The sequence below is a fragment of the Ambystoma mexicanum genome, chromosome 2q (assembly GCF_040938575.1).
Source record: "Ambystoma mexicanum isolate Mex_15411 chromosome 2q, UKY_AmexF1_1, whole genome shotgun sequence".
Lineage (NCBI taxonomy): Eukaryota > Metazoa > Chordata > Amphibia > Caudata > Ambystomatidae > Ambystoma > Ambystoma mexicanum.
This window is the reverse complement of record NC_090924.1, coordinates 1108490672-1108510191: the sequence shown is the minus strand read 5'-3', so window position 1 is coordinate 1108510191 and position 19520 is coordinate 1108490672. Positions and strand designations below refer to the sequence as shown.

Sequence of the window (19520 nt, the reverse complement as noted above, 5' to 3'; positions counted from 1 at the left end):
CCAATGGAATGCCTTGACAGCCTGCAATTAATAACGCAGTTAGTATGTGCGTCTGGCGCTCACTGCCATGAGCTCAGGTGAAAAATAGTGAATCGATCAACCTGGGCACGGGTTGCTCGGAATTTCTGTCCTTTATTGATGCGCGAAAATAAATCTACACAGCGGCCTGAAAAAAAATAAAAATCTATGAAGCTCTGAATGCTGAGAGCAAGTTCCAGTAGTTAATCCGTTTTCGGTTAAATTAATTATTTATCTTAATTAATGTTTAACCATTGTAGGAACCTGCCTGCGGAAACATGGAATGGTAATTTCTCGACGATTTCACGGGCCATGGAGTTCGCGAACGTGTCGGGCCATGCATTCTCGTCCGTTGATCCTCAAAGCTGATGCTTGAATGTGGAAAATGACAATCCAAGCACCGGGGCGCTCATCTGAGAGCTCGTGTTGCAATACCTCATGCTGAATTGGACAGCGTGGGGGGCCACTTTTTATAATAATGAAAAATAAAGACATTTGGAATTAGAAACAGATCAGACTACAATAGTTACTGCAGACACAACTCTTTGCCGCCCCCTCATTCCATGTGCACAGCCTTTATTTGTAAAGCAGATATATTTGATTCTGGCTTTCCGTTTGACATATTTTTATTTTATTTATGTTTTTACTCTTTTATTCATGGGGCTTAAGACGCAACCCATGTTGGCATTGTATTCCCCGGCACTGACATGTCTGCCTGATTCAATGTAGTTTTTCCTGTCGTCATTTTTCATGAAGCAAACCACACATTTCATCATCAGCCGCAAGAGTCCCCCCTCCCGACCCCTTCCCCCCCATCCCCCCGTGGCTCCACGGCGCATGCCCCCGCTGCCTGTTTCCCTCCCGCGCACACCCCCGCAGCTCGGTGCCTGCGCGTGTCGCTGATGCATGAATGGATGAATTGCTGCCCTGGATGCACACGTGCGCGGTTCCGTATATATGCGCGCGCGGTGGAGGGTGCTGAGTGAAACCAGAGGGACGTGGGAGGGAGAGTTGGAGTGGGAGGACCGTTCGCTTGGCGAGAATGCCCCATCCTGCTCACTGAGGTGTCCGAGGCTCGCTGGGGAGAGTCTGGGATGGATGCTGCCGGCTAGCTCGGCGCCCCCGACTCCCGCGCCCTGCCTGCGCTGCTGTTGCGTCCCCTCACATGCTCCACCCCAGGTTTCCGACCCCTGCCACAGTTCCGTCCCCTGCTCGCCCGTGCCCCGTTCACCTGTGAGGATTCAGGGCACAGGGAGTCAGCGGAAGGCAAGCCCTGGGAGAAACTCGCCGGATTTCTGGGAGCACATATCTGTACATGCCAAGAACCCTCCTGGGCACCAGTGCCCTTGGTGCACATCTCAGTCCGAGGAGCCAATCTGCGTCCGCGGGTGATTACGCGGATATAGTGCCCAGCAGAGCCCTGCTCTCGCAGTGTCCGGTGCGGCTCCTCCCGAAGTGGAGTCCACGCAGGTGTCCTGAGGGGGGCAACCTGCAAAGCTATCACAGGAGCTCTGCACTTCCCACATGGTAAGTCTCCAAACTCCATTTCTCTCCTAATCGCTCATCCTTTCAAAATAATATGCATTCCATGGTCGTTTAGCATGTTTTTATTGAGATTGGAATGCTATATGTGAAACATGTTATGTGCGTACATTTTGCCCAAACTACTCTCTTCGTGTAAGGGTTTTTTTTTTTTGTTATTGCACGACCCATTCCCTTGTCCTGCGTCACGGGACCGGGCCAGCACGCGCCCACTGGATCCTTCAAGGCCCATTAAGAAAATAAATGTGTCCGCGGACTTTGCGCTCCCAAATGGGGGCGCTCGCCGACTGGGTGCAAAAATGATGGGCATTAGCTCTGGGGCGCCCTGTACACAGCTCCTGGCTGCACTCATCTGCTGCCAAAATGTAATTACAAATCAATGGGAAAACACGGCCGAGTGGACAAACCCTTCTAATTAGTACATTAGTTTAATTAGTGCATGTGCAGCCTGGTGATTTTTCCATCAATGTAACCAGTATACAGTGTTCCTGGCCAGGCACCCGTTCTCAGCGCAGCCCCTCGCGTGGACAGTGATAGGGGCATCTTAGCCCAAAGTCTGCTGAAAACAATCCGCTCTGTAGACGCATGTGTAGAAGCATAACTTAATTAGGCAGAACTGCGTAACTGGAGAAAGTGCTCTCCGTGTCTGAACACCCTAAAGGTAGCAATGAAAGATGCTCTATCGGGGTGACTGCTCGAAGGGGGTGACCGTGGGCGCGTCCTGTATTAAACTGGCATTACACCACCATGTGCCAAAGCAGGGAAGGCTGCTTTCCAATTCATCCATTGCAGTTTCCCGGATCACCGTCACAGACGCGCACTCGGATGGCTTTCTATAAATGACACTCATACTGTACCCATCCTCGCTGTACGGCGCCTGACCTGGCCCAAGAAGTGGCATAGTGTGACTGACCCCGTCCGGTATTTCCAGACCTTATTCTTTGGGTTCGGAGGGGGCGAAGGAGATGGATTACTGGGCTAAATAAAAGAAGAGCTACGTTTGGACGTTTAGCTGGGGGATCAGTGTGGTTGATTATAGGTTAGCTTGAGAGAAGATTACAAGAGTGCATAGCTCGTTTCAGAGCAGTTCTATTCAAACTTTTGTATGCCGAACCCCCTTGAGTAAAAATGGTGTTGCTGAGCACCCACCTCCCCCTGAGTAAAAATATCGCTTCTGCAACAACCACCCCACTCACACACCCTAGCCCTCACTCCTGAACCCCCCCCGCCCCTCGCCAGATGCCATACCTGCTCATAGTTTATGTTAAAAGCAGGTGCCATAATACCTTTTTTTTTAAAGAGCCCAGTGCCCCATAGAACCTTTGGGCCCCCCTACGGGATCCCGCCCCACAGTTTGACGACCATTGGGGGAGATGAAGAGGAAACGTGCTGCATTTGAGCATAGCCAAATTAGATTTTTATGAGAAAGCACCTGACCGGAATATCCTAATGGCGAAGGATTTTCTAAATGATGTTAGATCAGCAATAGCCCGATTGGAAGTCATTGTGATACGAATGATCGTGGGATACATTCCATGCTAGTGATAGCTACATAGGGTGGGATTGCCCTAAGGGAGGAAAGCACGTCTAGGGAGATTCACCTTGAGGTCCATTTCAACGCCCGCCACCTTCAGGCAGGAGACCTGGTGTAATATATTCTGTATACAGCATGTGAATAATATGAAGCAGATACGGCCCGTGAGCGCTGTGTGGGGAGGGATGAGGGACTCGATGCAGACTAGCGAGAGGGAGGGACAGTGTTTAGTGTACACGGCGTCCCTTGCTCGGAGATTCAGAGGAGGGCCCATTTCATTGGATAGTGGCAGCGAGTATACATCGCAGAGCCCTCTCCAGTTATTCACAGCAGGGTCTCACGCCTCAGTTACTCGATCGTTATGGCTCGCCTGGTGACAGTAAATGCAGTTAAACAGGACCGAAAATGACCCATTTCAGTTAAAGGCTAACTGGCTACCACAGCTGTGCGTGTACCGATGGGTATAGCCTTTGCACACCTTGCACCTGGCGCACTTGCGTCCCCAGACTCTCCTGTAACGCGCCGCTGCCGGTGTTATCCATGGCGACCCCCCTGGAAGGCAAACTCTTTACACTGGTAAGCACGTAGCGACAGAGGATTTCTGGTGAATGAAACATGCAGTTTAAACGGCATTCAAACAGCTCTCTCCGAAGGAGGCGCTTCATAAAACATTAAACTATAATGAAATGGAGAGGCTCACTTTACGTCCGCACTTTGTGAGCGGGGTAGACGTGTTTGCTGCATGCCTGTTTGCCTCCTCTAGGGAACCAGGCGCAAACTTCCCTCGGACAGTTCTAAGGAGAAACGGTTCATGTGTGTATTTAACCTCCCTGGCCTCCTTCAGAAACCCTTTACCTGCTGACCTCCGGGTTCTTGTCCGCGCTGTTTACAGTCAGCTCTGCTGCGTGTGGCCAGCTTTGGGCTAGTCCTAGCCGGTCCCTGAGGCTCCCCAAACTGCCCCAGGCCGATTGGCGTTCTTCAGAACAGGAAGGCCCGCCCCCGAAGCTGCTATGCTTCTCTTTCCTAGAGAGAGCGGCGCCCTCGACGGCGGGGCCACCGCCACGCTGAGCCCGAATTTCTCTCTTCACTCTCGGAGGAAATGATTCGCTGACGCTTATCGCGTGCGTTCTATATTTAGCACCATGCACTGCGCATTGCATTGCCGTATGATGGCAACCAGGTCTGGAATTAAGAATGCCAGCAAGGAACGCGTCCGTTTTTATCAGTGGCATGTGGGGAGCTTGTCAAGATGGGCAAGCACTCCCTGTGTTGCTGCGTGTGTCCACCGCCAAAAGCACACTGTTTTCCTGTGAGACACTTACACCTTAATGCGCATGCCACCCTCCGGAAATAAAGTGTATTGGATAAGCTTTTCGGATTCTCGAGGCACACTGTACTCCATGCACACAGCACGACGGATTCCAAGGCTGAATGGCGTGTATTGAGAAAGGGATGTATACTCAAGTCATACAGCAGATTCCGAAAGCTCCCCAGAATGCCAGATCCCAAAGGCAGACTGTGCTCAGGATGCCACATCCTGAAGGTACGCTGCATGTGATCAGCATGCCAGATTGCGCAGGCATACTATGTGTTCACCATGTAACTTCCCAAAATCATCGCACTATGTTTGTGTTTTTCATTCAGTATTTCCAAACCCTACTGTATGTGCTCAGGATGTCACATCCCAAAGGTATTCTGTATGCGTTAAACATCACAAAGTGCACTCTTGCACTTTGTGATGTTTCACCTACGGATGTTGGACAGAAGGGGTCTGCTGTGAACTGGTCAACGTTGCTGTAGAGAGGAGTAAGCGAAAATACCTTTTCCCTTTCCATTGCTGTGGAGGCAGAGCTGCTGCAGAGGTCCCTGCTTGCAGTGTCTTTAAAATATCATTTGCTGCGCGGAGCGGAAGTGGGGCAGGACTGGTCTGCGGAGCGAGGACGGTCTAATCTGGCCCTGAACCGGCGTTGAGTCTACACAGAAATTCGAATTAACTGGATGGAGTGATTTCAGAGTGTTGGTGACAGTGAACTGAGATGATGCCTCCCTTCTCACCAAAGTGCGAGGTCAGGACGGGCATTCGAACTCACCAGCAGGTGAGATGGCTTGAGCCTCTTGAGTCACTTAAAACATCAAAAACCCTGGAAGCAGAGAGGACGATGTCTACTACAATAGGAGGGCCCAATGATAAGGGTGAGGTAGAAGCAAAGGCCGTGCAAGTTGATCAACCAATCCAAGGAAATCTCCTAAGGCTTAACCAGTCATCTGCTGTTCTACCACCTGAGAATGACTTGCCCATATTGAGGGGACGGGGGGCACTCTTTGGATACTCGGGGGATGGGTAACAAAACTCACTCTCCTCCCCTTGACTCAATGACTATGTCAGTATCATTGGGGCAGAAGCCACCTATTATCGTCTTGAGCACTGAAGACTCTGTAGAATCTGGAGAAAGAAGGAAGGATGGTTTACTGTCAATCTTGGCCATGATGGATGGGGAACAAGTATATGAAGAGGTGTTTGAGGTTTTATGCCAAACAAAATACAGAGGAAGGTGCCACTCTGGAAAGTTTATTCTGGGCCTCTCCGGAATATGGGGCAGTTGTAAACAGTTTTGACCCACAACATGAAATCAAGGAAAGTGCCCCCGTTGAAAGAAGGGTAGGGATGGTGGACACCAAATCCTCGTTCCTGGTGGCGCGCCTTATCAAAGATATATTGGATCTAACATCAAAAATTGAGAAGCAAAAACACCTAAGTTTGGTGACCCTTGAAGGAAAAATAGAACACGAACTCTGGTTGAGCACATACCCCACCATTGAAGGTAACAACAACGAGGTCTTTCTGTCTGAACAGAGGATTTTGCAACCATTGGGAGAGCGATGATGGACCACACTGTGAGAAGGAGAGTGGAAGTCGTGGAACCGATGAGGAGGCCATTGCAGCAGGATGTTGATGCCGGAGCCTCTGACAGCAGTTTATCCTCTATTTCGATTATCGAAAGGATGAGCGAGTCAGCCCCGCAATATGAGGAAATTGTTTTGCATCCCGCCAGAGGATCTGTCCCACCTCCAAAATACTGTGATGGTGGCTCTTTCAATATCCTTGGCACCCTTTGAAAAATTGTATGACTGCCTCAATGACTCTCTGAAAGATTAGGCAACCCTGATAGCATGACAGATGACATGTCTAGAAGGCTTTTTTGTGTCAAAGGTTAAAGAACGGCTAGACAAAGAAGTGGAAACATCAGCAAATTGGCAAAACCGCTTGTGTGATCTGGCAAGAAGAAAAAAGCTGGACAAATCATCTCTGAGTGCAGCTGTGTTAGAGGATCGAAAATGGATGCAAAGTCACTTGAAATCCCAATTGCTGAATCTGGCGGGGGGGTAGGGAAGAGGAAGCCGAGAGTCGCCCCAACATCGAGAAGGTTGTGACCGGCAAGAAGCTTCAGAAGGAGGCATATGCCCAATGTGGTGATCCACTGATGTGGAGACAGCACCTAACAATGAAGTGGCTGTAGAACCCGAGAAGGAAGTTGGTCAAGCTAGACCGGTATCTGGTGTTTCACTCGCTGTCTCAGCCTTCCTGAAAATGCATGAAGAAAAATTGTCTACAGCTCCCACACCCCCAGATGCGAATGTATTTTCTATCTTTCAAAATCCGGCTAAATTTGAGCGGAAAATCTTGAATCAAGTGAAAGCAGTCCATAAGGATGATAAAAAGACAAAAACCATGAAAATGAGGCAGAAACAAAAGTTTAATGGCTCCTTTATGAGGAACTTGAGAACACTGCCACCTATTTCCCCAGCCCCATATTTGAAACGTGATAAGAAATATCTTTGCAGGGATCTCAATGTACCACAGAGACCACAAGCCCCAAAATCAACAGTGGCATAGAGCACCATGCTTCAAATGCAGAGAAGTGATGAAGCTGAATCAATGTCAGACACTTGTTTGAGTGATCTAATGGAGATAATTAACAGTGATGCAGATGCAGATGACTGCAGCAATCTCAGTCGATCGGATTTGGTGGAAATAGACCGATAGGTCTCTAAGATCACAAAGAGATCATCTTTTGGATCACTATTAGAGGACCAAAGGTCAGGAAATCTATCAAATAATGGACCGACTAATCCGCCGTTTAAGACCCTGGAGGAAAAGAGGATGTCTGCACGGATTGCAGTAAGGCTCTCCAGCCGGTGAACAAGTCTCTGTTTGGATCAAAGGGGGCAATGACAGTTCAAGATCGTGGTGAATGCCCAAGAGACTAACGGGTAGGGATCTGGAGGGAACTCCCCAAGTGTGATAAACCTTTATTTATATCAACAACAAGAGGGAAATAAATTGAGTATATCTTGAGCGTTTGACACCCCTGGATGATAACTTAATTCTAAATCGATGGAATGTGATGATTCTGTTACATCATATCCTTAATTGAGAACTATCACCTTGGAAGACATTCATACTGTTCAATTTGTAAATGCGAAATACACTGACTGGGCAATTTTGAATTTTACTTGTGCACTAACAAAATCAATGATGTTGGAATTGTGTTACCATCTGCTCCTGTTGGGCTTCAAGTTGAGTAATTGTATAGACTCCATGGGTAGTACTATCAAATAGAGAAACCGCCTCCCATGAAGCCATCTTTCGACACACTCAGCTCCCTATGCTAAATTTCCAGAAAGATACAGAGAAGGTGGGGCAAGAATCCAACCCCAAACCGTTCAAATCATTTTCAGTGACCATTGAAAATGTGGCAGCTATGGCAAACGCTATGGTAAGAGGACGGATGACCCTGCTGGACGGGGGAACCAAACAAAGCTGGGAATGGTTGGCTGCTGCCTTGGCTCAGCCACAGGAACACTAGAGCCAGATAATGGATGGAAAAGAGTCTCCTGGTGAGGTCATGGAACACTAGAGGTTTTGCTGAATTATTTGAAAATGAGAGAAATGGGGCTTTGACTGTTTTGATCTTATATGCCTGCAGTAGACCTGGCTGTGAACTAAACCGAACTGTGAAGGATATACTGTTTTCTTGAATAAAGCTGGCTAGGGAAAGCAGGGTAGACCCTACTCTGGTCTGCTGATGCTGGTTAAAATGGGCAAAGCCCTAGAGGTCATCGAAATCTCTAAACCCATCCCCATATGCTCAGGTACTATGACTAGAATGACATAACCCGGGGCTCAATACATTAATATTGTTCTAATAAATGTGTACTGGTGTCTAAAAATGTGTTCAGAGCTTTGTTGAAGTGGCTATATCAATAATTGACAGCATGCTCATGGCAATTGGGAACCCCCATATAATTGTTTGTGGAGATCTTAACCTCCACTACCTGGATCCACAGGGCCAAGTGATTGATGAAACAACGCCGGAGGAAAGAGAGCTTTTATGGCTAAATGACACAAGGGCTTGTGGTTTAATTATTCTAAATGAGCAGACCAGAACAGACATCCCAGGGGCAGCAACATGGAGAAGAGGGGGCTCTCGGGCCTGTTTGGATAACTTTTTGTCTCAGACTTGGTGACCTCCACTATAGAGAATTTTGGGGTCTTAAATATGCTGTCAAGTGATCACAACTTGATAGCAATGAGGTGGGCAATGTTTGTGCTCCGTCATTGGGTAACCACAACTAATCAAGTGGAGATAACAGTGGACTCGGCATCGTCTCAGAATCAAACAGTCGGAAGTTGCAAAGATGATGGCACGTTTCGAGCAGTTCATGTCCAAGAACCCAAATGGAACGGAGTACAGTTGGATTCTGATGGATTATCGAGAAAAACAGAGTCACTTTAGCAGACCTGAGTTTATCCTAATCCATGCCTATGGTAAAGAGGTAAGGGAGGCTAAGAGGGAATTAATGAAAGTAACTGGGCCCAGCACTCCAAATCCAAATTAAAAAGGAAAGCAAAAATACTGAAATTGGCTCTTAGCATCCAAAGCGACAAGATTACAACAGGATGCAGAATACATCTTGCGAGCTGTGTTTAAATGTAATACTAGGAATCTATGGGGAATGCTGATTAATGTTGGAAGTCTTCAACTGGCTGTCATGATAAGTCGGGTATCGGAAGATAGAAGGGTTGACTTCTATACCAAATTATCTGAGGCAGGGAAGGAAATGGTGCAGCACAAAACTAGGGACACTGGAGGGCAATGGGCTATTGATTTGGATCAGGAGATTAGAACCATGATCAGGAGGCTGAGTTGGACTAGGGCAGCAGGGCCAGATGATCTATCAAACCATCTATTAAAAGAAAATGGTGAATTCTGGCCAGATTTTGCAACTAGGATCTTTGAGCAGGTTCTGGTGGCAAAACAAATACCGTCCTCTTGGAGAGAGACGATAGTCCCGATATACAAGAACGGCGATCATGATGACCCCAAAAGCTATCGGCCAATCGCCCTTCTTAACTACCCGAGGAAACTCTTTGTGTCAGTTCTATAGAGAGTTTTGAACATCTGGGCTACTGCTGCATATTCCTGCTCAACCACCTGAAGCTGTGATCTACAGAGACGAAAACAAACAACTATTTGGCATTTATGGACTGCGAAGAAGTCTTTGATGGTGTGAATAGGGAGAGGCTGTGGTGCAAAATGTTAAGTTGGAACTGCCCCGCAGACTTGGTGGAAGGGATCAGGGCTCTGTACACTGATACCTCCATTCGGGCGAGATTGTCCACAAGTGGCATTCTCTCAAGAATAAATGTGCACATTCGGGGAGCTTAAACAGGGATGCTCTTTAGCCCCAATCCTATACAATCTGTATATATCTTTAAGAGACTCCCAAGAAGTCTCCAGGTATTTCCTCCCAAGATTAATGGGATAGACTTGCTCTGGGTTCTGTATGCTGACAATCTGGTCTTCATAGATCAAACACCAGTAGAGTTGCAGAGTTGACTAAATGCTTTCCTGTCTTATCTGGAGTAAAATGGACTCTGAGTAAATGTAAAAAAATCCAAAGTTTTATTAATGTCATCTGCTCAGAGAAAGCACAAGGGTCTGTGCTCATGGGTTGTAGTGGGGGAGATTGGAAATTGACAAATCTATTGTATACCTTGGATCAGTAATAAATAGGAATATTAATGACAATGCCCATCTATTGAAACTCTGAGCAAAGGTTAAGCTGCTCGCGGCTCAGTGAAGTGCCCTTCATAGGAGATAAGGGACTTTTTCAGTGCTTCCCCATACTCACCTTCTATAAGCAAAAAGTTGTGCAGATATTAACATTTGGAGTGCAAGCTCTGCGGAATCTGTTTTTTAAAGTTTGGGGACTCCTAGAAGGGTACTTTTGCAGTGAGGGCTTAAGACTGCCTAATTCACTACCAGTAGCTGTAATACGTTTTGAATCTGGGCTCCAATCAATGGAGTCGATTGTCATATGGAAAACAATCTCCCTATTCATGAAATGTGTGACTCTGGATAGCATTTGTCCATTTGATATCCTGAGACATAGTAACTCAATATCTCGGGTAGATGGTTTGGGATCTGGAAGGAGAAATGTATGGCCCTACTTAGATTTGGTGATATTACATTCGGAATGTTCATTGAAAATCCACTAAAGGTGAAAAGAAAAATGCAAGAGCGTGATTGGAATATTAACCTAGGAGCAAAAAAATAAAGTAAATTGATGTTGTGGCATGACCGAGGGAGTAAGCTTTAAATAAAATTCCTTTGTACTTACAAAAGTTCCTCTCGGCTCACTGTAGGGAGACGTTTCTGAGATTGCGCTTTAACATTCTGTCAACAAGAGAGGTTCAGCTGTCCAGGAGGTTAATAGGAAAGGAACAGGCACGCTGTAGATATTTACTGGGCATACTGAAAACCTGTTCTATCTGGTGATGACCTGTAAAGCCCTGGTGAAGCCAAGGACATACTCTTTGGGAGCCTTTTTGGAACAGACAGGTCCCTGTCAGATAGGGACTGGTAGGACATCTTTTTAATAGGGGGAGAAAATCAGTTTGGGTTTAGCTGGTAGGACATGTGTTGAATATATCTTTAAAGAGGATAAGGATTAAGAACTGATTTGTTTTTAAAGATGATTGTGATTTTGTGGAATTCGATTGAACTATTTGGGTAAATTTTGATTGGTTTGATGATGCTTTCTAACTTGTAAAGGTTTATTTAATAATAAAAAACAAAGGCAAAAAAATACATTATGTATGTGCATAGGATGCCAGATCCCAAGGGATACGGCATGTGCTCAGAATGCCACATCCTGAAGGTACATTGCATGTGATGAGCATGTCAGATTGTGCAGACATACTATATGTGTAGACCATGCAAGATCCAAAATTCACACTGTATGCGTGTTGGTCATGCAAGATCTTCAAACATGTATGTGTTCAGAATGTCACATCTAAAAGGCATGCTTTATGTGCTTGACGTTTCACACCCCAAAGGCATTCTGTATATGTTAAACAACCCAAATTCAAAAGGCGAACACATGCTGACACAGCTGACTGTACCGCCTACTTGCACTTAAACATGTCTAATGCTGATTGTCCTTAATCTATGTAAGCCATTCCATGTATTTTTCCCAGTGACTGTTCCTTTAGCCCGCCTCCCCCCACAACCTGGTCAGAATGTCACACAAATTCACCCCATTGTAAGAAGCTCACTGCTACCCGTCAAATCTGATTTCTTATCTAGTGTATGTTCTTTTGTGATCAAAGGAGCATTGTTCCTCCCTGAACATAGATAGATAGATAGATAAATAAATACATATGTGCACAGGATGCCAGATTCTGAGGCATACTGGATGTGTTTAGCATGTCATATTCCAAGCGCGGACTGTATGAGTTGATCATGCCAGATTCAAAGGCATACTGTACGTGCTTAGGATGCCATATTCCAAGAATGTGTGCTTTATGAGTTGATCATGCCAGATCCAAAGGCATACAGTACGTGCTTAAAATGCCACATACCAATGACACACTCTACCAGTTGATCTTTCCGGAACTGTGTCTCATTCTGTATGTGCTCAGGATGCCACATCCCAAAGACCTACGGTACGTGCTTAGGATGCCAAAGGCCTATTGTTTGTGCTCAGGATGTCACATGATATACAGTATGTGTTGAGGGTGCTTACGGTGTGCTGAGCATACCAACCTCTTAACATTGCTAGATAGAAAGTCAAGTCATCCTGCATGTGTTCGGAATGGTAGGTTTCAAACAGATGGTGCATGTATAGAACATGACAAATTCCTAAGTATGTTGTATTCCAATATCACAGTGTATGTCTTCACAATACCATATTCTGAATGCATAGTTTACTTGTTGTGCATTTTAGATCCCAAAGGCAGGTTGTATGCGCCCAGCATGCCAGATTTTCAAGTGTAACATATTCCAAAACCAAAGCAAAACTTTGTCTTCAGTATGCCAGATACCAAAGTAGTTCTTATGTGCGCCATATTCCTAAGGCATACTGTGTTTTTAGGATGCCTGATTCCCCATGTCAAAATGTATGTATGTGTCGAACATGCCAGATTCCTATGGAACAAATTTATTGTTCAAAAAGCCTTATACTGAAGGCATTTTGTGCCTGCCAAATGTGCTGGATTAAGAATGCAAGCTGTATGTATACCCTATTCCAAAGGCACACATAGTACTTTGTCCGCATGCCACATTTCTAGAGGTCACGTGTATGTGGGAAACATACCCAATTTTAAAGGAAATATGTGTGTAGGTGACATATGTTCTCTAAGCATGCTGTATGTTTTCATTATGTCAGATTCCCAAGACATACTGTATGTATTCAATGTGCCAGATGCCAAAGAGTCTTTTTGATCAGAGCAGCTTCTTAAATCAGCCAGATTCTAAATGCATTGCTGCATGCGATGAGCATGGTGAATTCCCCATCACACTATATGTAATCATTATGCTAGCTTCTCGGCACATGCTTTATATGTTCAGTGTGTCAGATTGTAAGGGTTTTGTGTTGAGCAGGCCTGGTTCTGATGGAATTGTGGATGCCAGATTCTAAGCAGATGTTGCTTATTCGAGCATAACATGTTTTATTTGCATTATGCATGTTTCAGAGGAATGCTGCATGTCCTAAACAGGTTTACAGGTTATCATGTGCATTATCATGCATGGCTTCAAAGTGACGGCGTGTGCTACGTTCTGGAAGCAGATGCTGGACATGTGAAAAATGGAAGACTGAATGTGTTCACTGTGCCAGCATATCGGAACTGGTCACATTTTAACATAATGTTGCGTGGCCTGAGGCAAAACATTGTATTTTCCAAATGTGGCACTCAATCGAATATTAACAATATGTAATCAAACACGATCAGCAGTTCATTAAACAAGCATTGGCAATGCCTACAGTTTTGGCGTTTGTGAATGCATGGGCAAGGCACTTGTTTGGCTCTGTGGTAGTGGTATAAACTGGACATTGATGGTATTTGCTGTAAAATGTTCCAAGCACCTGGTCACCTAATAGAAGTGCCTGGAAAATGCCTAATACTTATACATAAGCCAAAACCGTTGGCTTTGCCAATGCTTGTTTTTAACAGGACTTCAGTGACACCATACCTAGTGTTTATAAATCAAGTGGCTGAAGACACACCTGCATAAGACATTTATATTACACCAGTACCACATTTGCACCTCCTATTAAGTCCCTAACACTCATAAGGCTGCTTTGAAAAAACATTGGCAGACAATTTGAGGGCAAAGTTGGATGGTGTAATGATATATTTAGAGACTACCCTTAACGTGGGGAGTTCTTTTCCCATACCCCGATTAAAGTGCCACTGGATATATAATGTGTTTTGATTCTGCTAGCCCTGTTTATGACTCGTATAGGGCCACAGAGATCGCACAAAATAAAGCTTTAATACAAAAACACACTTTTTCGGATTAAACATTTAGGTCTCATGTCCATGAATCCCAGGCAAACAAACAGTTCAACCCTCCTGCCTGACAAAATCCCCTGAATGTCAAAATAAACCATACCTTGGAACATTACCAGATCATGAGCATTAGCATTTCTTGATAAGGTTTACATTTAAATCAAATGCAACATTTTTCTATTTTCAAAAGAAATTTCACACATGCAGCACTTTGTATGTTTAGTTCCCCTGCACACTTAAAAATGCTAATAGTTTGCAAAGTACAACAGACTTTTGATAATACTTTTGGTTTGATAGAACCCTTCTTTCTTCTTCACCATGTAGCAATACACATGTCTCTTCTATCAGGGTCCCTTTGTCACTATAGGAATTACACTTTGTTTCATTTAGCCAAAAACCTCTCCTACCCAGCACCAAACCCAGGCTATCAATTACATACAGAACCCCTCGGCTTAAAAGCCGGATGTAAGAAATTTGTTTTTGGACAAGGACACCCCCTCTCTTCAGGGAATTCTGGAGTTGCCCAGGAAAATAAGTGTGCTCAATTTACATTAAAAGAACATAGTTTTTAGCCACACTGGCAATGGTGTGAATTTTGAATGATAATACAATTACCCCGTGTTATTTAGCTATAGGGGAATAAATGTAATTATTGTTTATCAAAATAAACTAAGGGTCTACTTCCATACCCCCACCCATGAACTAATGCGAAGGTATTAAATCAAACACTTACCTACACTTGGTTTGGTTGGACAAACGACTTGAATTGCATTTCTGGGTTTGGCACCCAGAAAATACAACAGCATTACAGGACCCTCTATCGGGGAAGCACAGGGATCTGGTCAGGCTCTTCCATCAAGGATAGCCATGGCTTTCATTGTAAAAATCCTAGCCTGTTTAGTCTTTCTCAATTGCTTTCTCCCAGCCAATGTTCAGTCTGCAGTTTTTCCAATAGTTCAACCCAGAGGACTTCAGGCAGCTTTCCTGATAAGGTTAAATTCTGCAGCCCTCTTTTAGTCTTCACCCAGATGATTTTTAGGCAGTTTTCCCCTCTCGCATTGTGCAACACATTTCTACCATCTAATCCACACATCCAAAGTGTGAAAATTATGAGGTGCCGGTTGATTTGGTCTTACACTGGATTGCACATTATTCGCTTCACCACCCCAGGGACCAGCCCCTCTCTACGGATAGACGTTTGGTTATGAAGTTGAAATGAAGGGCGGGATGAATCCACTCACTTACACTGACAATTCTTACACATGTAGTTTTGCACTCAAAAAATCCTAATTGATAAAAACATTTGTTTTAGAAATGTACACCAAATGATATATATGTACATTCAGATTCCTCTAATCATGCCGCACTTGATGAACTAACTCCCATCTCAGCAGGATACAAATTGGATCAACAAACTGAACGGGCTCTTAGTACGCTTTAAAATGACCACTTTAGTCCTCATGGTTGCTAGGAAAGTCCCATAAGTGTGATTCTATTTGGAGCCCTATGGCAACTAATGCATTGCATATTCTTCCATTAATTTCAAAGCTGGTTTAGTTTCTCGTGAACATTAGCTCTGCATCTGCTGACATTAGCTTGCAGTTAAAGTCATTAATCAGTCCTGGAAGTCTGGGTCTGTAGGGGTGATCCATATCTTTCAGGCCACATAGGCCACCTTTGCCCTCTCAGCATCATGAGGCAGTTCTGTAATTTCGCATTTGTCTTTCAAACCTTGACCACACCATGAAACACATTTAAATATATGTATTTTTAAAGTTCGACCCATTTAATGGCAGTCTTTTTGTGGACCCAGCACACCAATAAATGGCTCTGTCATAAAAGAAGGCAGATCGTCTCTATGGTCCTGAAACATCAGAGAAATTGCCTTTCAGATATATAGCAGAGCATGTAAGGGGGGAGGTCTTTACACTACCACAAGCCTTCTGATCTCTGAATAACAGAAATACTTGCTTTCCATGTCGAATAAGCCTTTAATCTTTCTTGGCGTTGTCAATCAGATGCAAGGCCCAGTCAGTAAGTGGATCTCTCTTTATATGAAATGCAGCATTCTAATTCTGCCTTTCATTTTTCTTCATAAGGTAATGAAGTATACGCCTTTTGATTTTAGCTCTTTTATCCATAGGGATTAGCAAGGCCACGCACCGTTAATGGGTGGGCAAATAGCCAAACAACCCTAACAAGCTTTCTGTCCCTCCTCATATGCCATTTCTCAATGTCTCCCTCTGTGTACTCAAATGCAATAGTTTCGGCTTATAGGTGGCGCATGTGCTACCTAATAGCCCAAACTTAAAACACAGACTGGAGGTTTGTTTTTAAAAGTTTTAAAGAGGAGAGATAAATATTCAAATCAAAGATCAATGGCAGATACAAAGGAAACAGGAATTAGCTTGGTGGGGTGGGTATGTAGGGGGTGCAATAGGCGTCTGTTCTTGAAGAAGCTAAAGGCAGATCAGGCTCCCTCACCCCAGAGAAAGGATAAGATATAACAGCACTTGAGCTGTTATAGACTGTGGTGGCATGTGAAAGGCACATTGTATGCTAATTTAATTGCTTTTCATGCATATTCACACTTTTTCACAGTAGTTGTATTCACCATATAGCTGTTGATGTGCATTTTCTATGAAATTGCTTGCTATGAGGTAATCTGATTTATGCATAGATGACCACCACATGCGTCTATATTTCATTGCGCTCTGAGCAGTAGGACACCCTTTGAGATGCCCAAGTCCTTATAAAGTACAACAAAATGATATAATGTGCAAATGTGAATGGTAGGTGTGCATGGCTCAAGGCAGAAGCATTATGCAGTAGCAGGCAGTCAGTCCTATTCAATTTAAAACCCAGAGCATCGACTAAATGTCCAGACACTTATTCCCAACCTGCACACACATTGCCTTCATTTCAGCCAGTAGATCAGCGTTTCCCAAAACAACATGAAGAAGATACATTTCAAGAGCTGACCATTGGAATTTAAGGAGGCGGTGCATTATGATCCCTCTGCAGTCGAGTGAACCTCATAAGTGGAACTATCCCACAATGGATCTGATTGGAACTTCTAATGCTCACCCCACAAAAGGTCAAATGATCAAATTAGTATGTTATTGTTGTTAAGCAAGGCTGATATGGTCAATAGAAGCTGGTAAGTCCCGTCTTGAGGTCTTTCCTATGAGTAACAGATGCAGGTGGTTGTGAGAATGACTAAAGTTTAACACACACAACATATACCATTTGCTGAACAGATGACATCGGTTTCTTGCACAGAGGTTTCTCATTTAGGGCAGGCAGAGGTAATTATTTTTTTTGGGATAAAACATTTGTATTGTTTTATAGCATAGTCACAACAACCACAAAAAAGAAAAAACAATCGGACTAACATGTCCAATCTTAAATAGATATCAATACCAGTATCAACAATCACCTAAAACATTCCACACCACTTATCTTTAACCGTTCAGACTTTCATCACCATTGTCCATGGGTGCTAAGGCCTCCCTCTTCCCACCCCCCCATTATTTCTGAGGCTTTGGTAGAACAGCCTCTTGCGTTGTATAATCCACGCTCTATCATGGCACAAGTGTCCATGTCCATTACCCATTGTTCCAGCGTCGGGGGCTCTGGGGCTCCCCATTTTTGTGCAATATTAGGCTTCATCAGACCCGCTGCAGTGTTCAGTAGTAGCCTTTCCCACTTATTAAAGTCACTCTCATCTGGTACACCCAGGATCAGCACCTTAGGATCTGGTTGTATATTGCACTTGAGTATCTTGGTCAGCTCGTTGCAGCAAGCACTCCAAAAGGTACGAATCCGGGGGTATGCCCAAAGGATATGAAAGAAAGTTCTCTTTCTCTCCACACTGGAGACAGTTCGGATTTGGTGCTCTCTTCCAGCCATGTAGCATCGTTCTAGGGTAGTACACTCTATGCAAGATTTTAAGTTGCACCAGCCGGAGCCTAGAGGAGATAGCTACCTCCCGTGGGTGCATTAGCACCTGAATCCAGTCCTCTGGGTCTATCTCTCCTACATCCCTTTCCCATTTAATTTTCAAGCTCGTCAGTTCAGGAGTAGCGAAGGATGTGATGGCATTGTATAGGATGGAGGTGCATTTGGTGGGAATGTACGCAGGTAGCATGTTACGTTCAATTGGGACATTGGCATCTGCGGGTATGTGGGTTTTCAGGGAGTGAGTCAGTTGCTTATAGTGGTACCGTTTGGTACCCGGGAGTTGAAATTTTAGTTGCAAATTATCAAAGGAGGTTAATTTCCCTTCTTTCAGGATGTCTTCTACTCTTAGGATCCCCGCCCTCACCCAGCACAGCCATGGCTCAAGTTTCTCAATTTCCATTAAATTACTGTTGTGCCATAGGACTTGTGCCGTGGTAATTTTATTTTCCCACCCAACAAAAACATGTGCCTATCTCCACACAGTAGTGACGTGGGCCACCATTGTTGACCGGGGGGCTCTCTGAGGATTTTGATAAAGTAGGTGTAACGGGTCTGAGTCATGCATGGCGGCCACTTCAGCCCTTATGTGGGGTAGTTCCCGGTCTCCGTGGAGCAGGTTGTTGACTATCGCAAGCTGTGAGGCCCAGTAATAGGTTTGGAGGCGGCGGACCCCTATCCCGCCCTCCCAGATCGATTTCTGAAGTGTGGTCAGTGCAATGCGTGTTTGGCCTCCACCCCATATGAGTTCCCTGAGGAGGGTCTCTACCCGGTTGAATTTGGAGTTTGGAATCTCAAGTGGGTGTTCTGCAGGACGTAGAGGAATCTTGGAAGAGCCATCATTTTAAAGAGTGCAGCTCTACCCATGAGTGTCAGGGGGAGGAGTTTCCGATGGTGAACGTCCCTGACGAGACGTTGTATGATCGGTTGTAGGTTGTGTGTTGCATATTTAGGAAGATCTGTTGTTATCCAGATTCCCAGATACCGGAAACCGTATCGCTCCATCTGGTATGGACAGTCCTGTGGGTTAGCCAGCCCTCCACCCTTTACCTGATAGTAAACGGATTTCCCCCAATTGATTGTTAATCCATTAAACTCACCGTAGCGGATGAGCATCTGTGTCACTATGGGGCAAGTCCGGGCTGGGTCCCATAGGTATACCAGGAGATCGTCCGCGTACAGGGAGATTCGGTCTTTGTGTCCTTCAGGCCATTTAAATCCCGTCCAGGCTTCACTGTGACGGAGCCAAAGGGCGAGCGCCTCAATCGTGAGGGCTTAGAGGAGGGGAGAGAAGGGGCATCCCTGCCACGTGCCCCTGCTGAGGGGAAACGGTCGGAGGTACACCCCTTCACCTTGACCTCAGTCTGAATATTCGTATACAGTAGTTTTACCCAACCCAGGAAACCATCCCCAAACCCCATGTGTCTCATAATTTCCCAAAGGCTATCACACCGGATCGAGTCGAAGGCCTTTTCAAAATCAATTGCCCACAGGGCCAGTGGTGTGTCGATGATAGGTGCCCGTTCCAGTGCCAAATGGAGCTGACACAGATTAATTTGAGTTGATTTGTGTGGCATGAAGCCGCATTGATCCGGATGAACCAGA

At 45.1% G+C, this 19520-nt stretch overlaps 1 protein-coding gene and 1 long non-coding RNA gene across 2 annotated transcripts in view; one reads left to right on the top strand and one right to left on the bottom strand.

The window, feature by feature from the left end:
• LOC138569972 (uncharacterized) overlaps positions 1 to 4234 on the bottom strand; it is a 269143-nt gene extending 264909 nt beyond the window's left edge. The window contains exon 1 of the long non-coding RNA XR_011303358.1: positions 3950 to 4234. This is a non-coding gene — a long non-coding RNA (uncharacterized lncRNA). The remainder of the gene's footprint in view (positions 1 to 3949) is intronic.
• Positions 922 to 19520, top strand: part of CALCR (calcitonin receptor) — a 2903406-nt gene continuing 2884807 nt past the window's right edge. Inside the window, exon 1 of the mRNA XM_069648468.1 lies at positions 922 to 1545. The gene's annotated coding sequence lies outside the window, so the exon portion shown is untranslated. The remainder of the gene's footprint in view (positions 1546 to 19520) is intronic.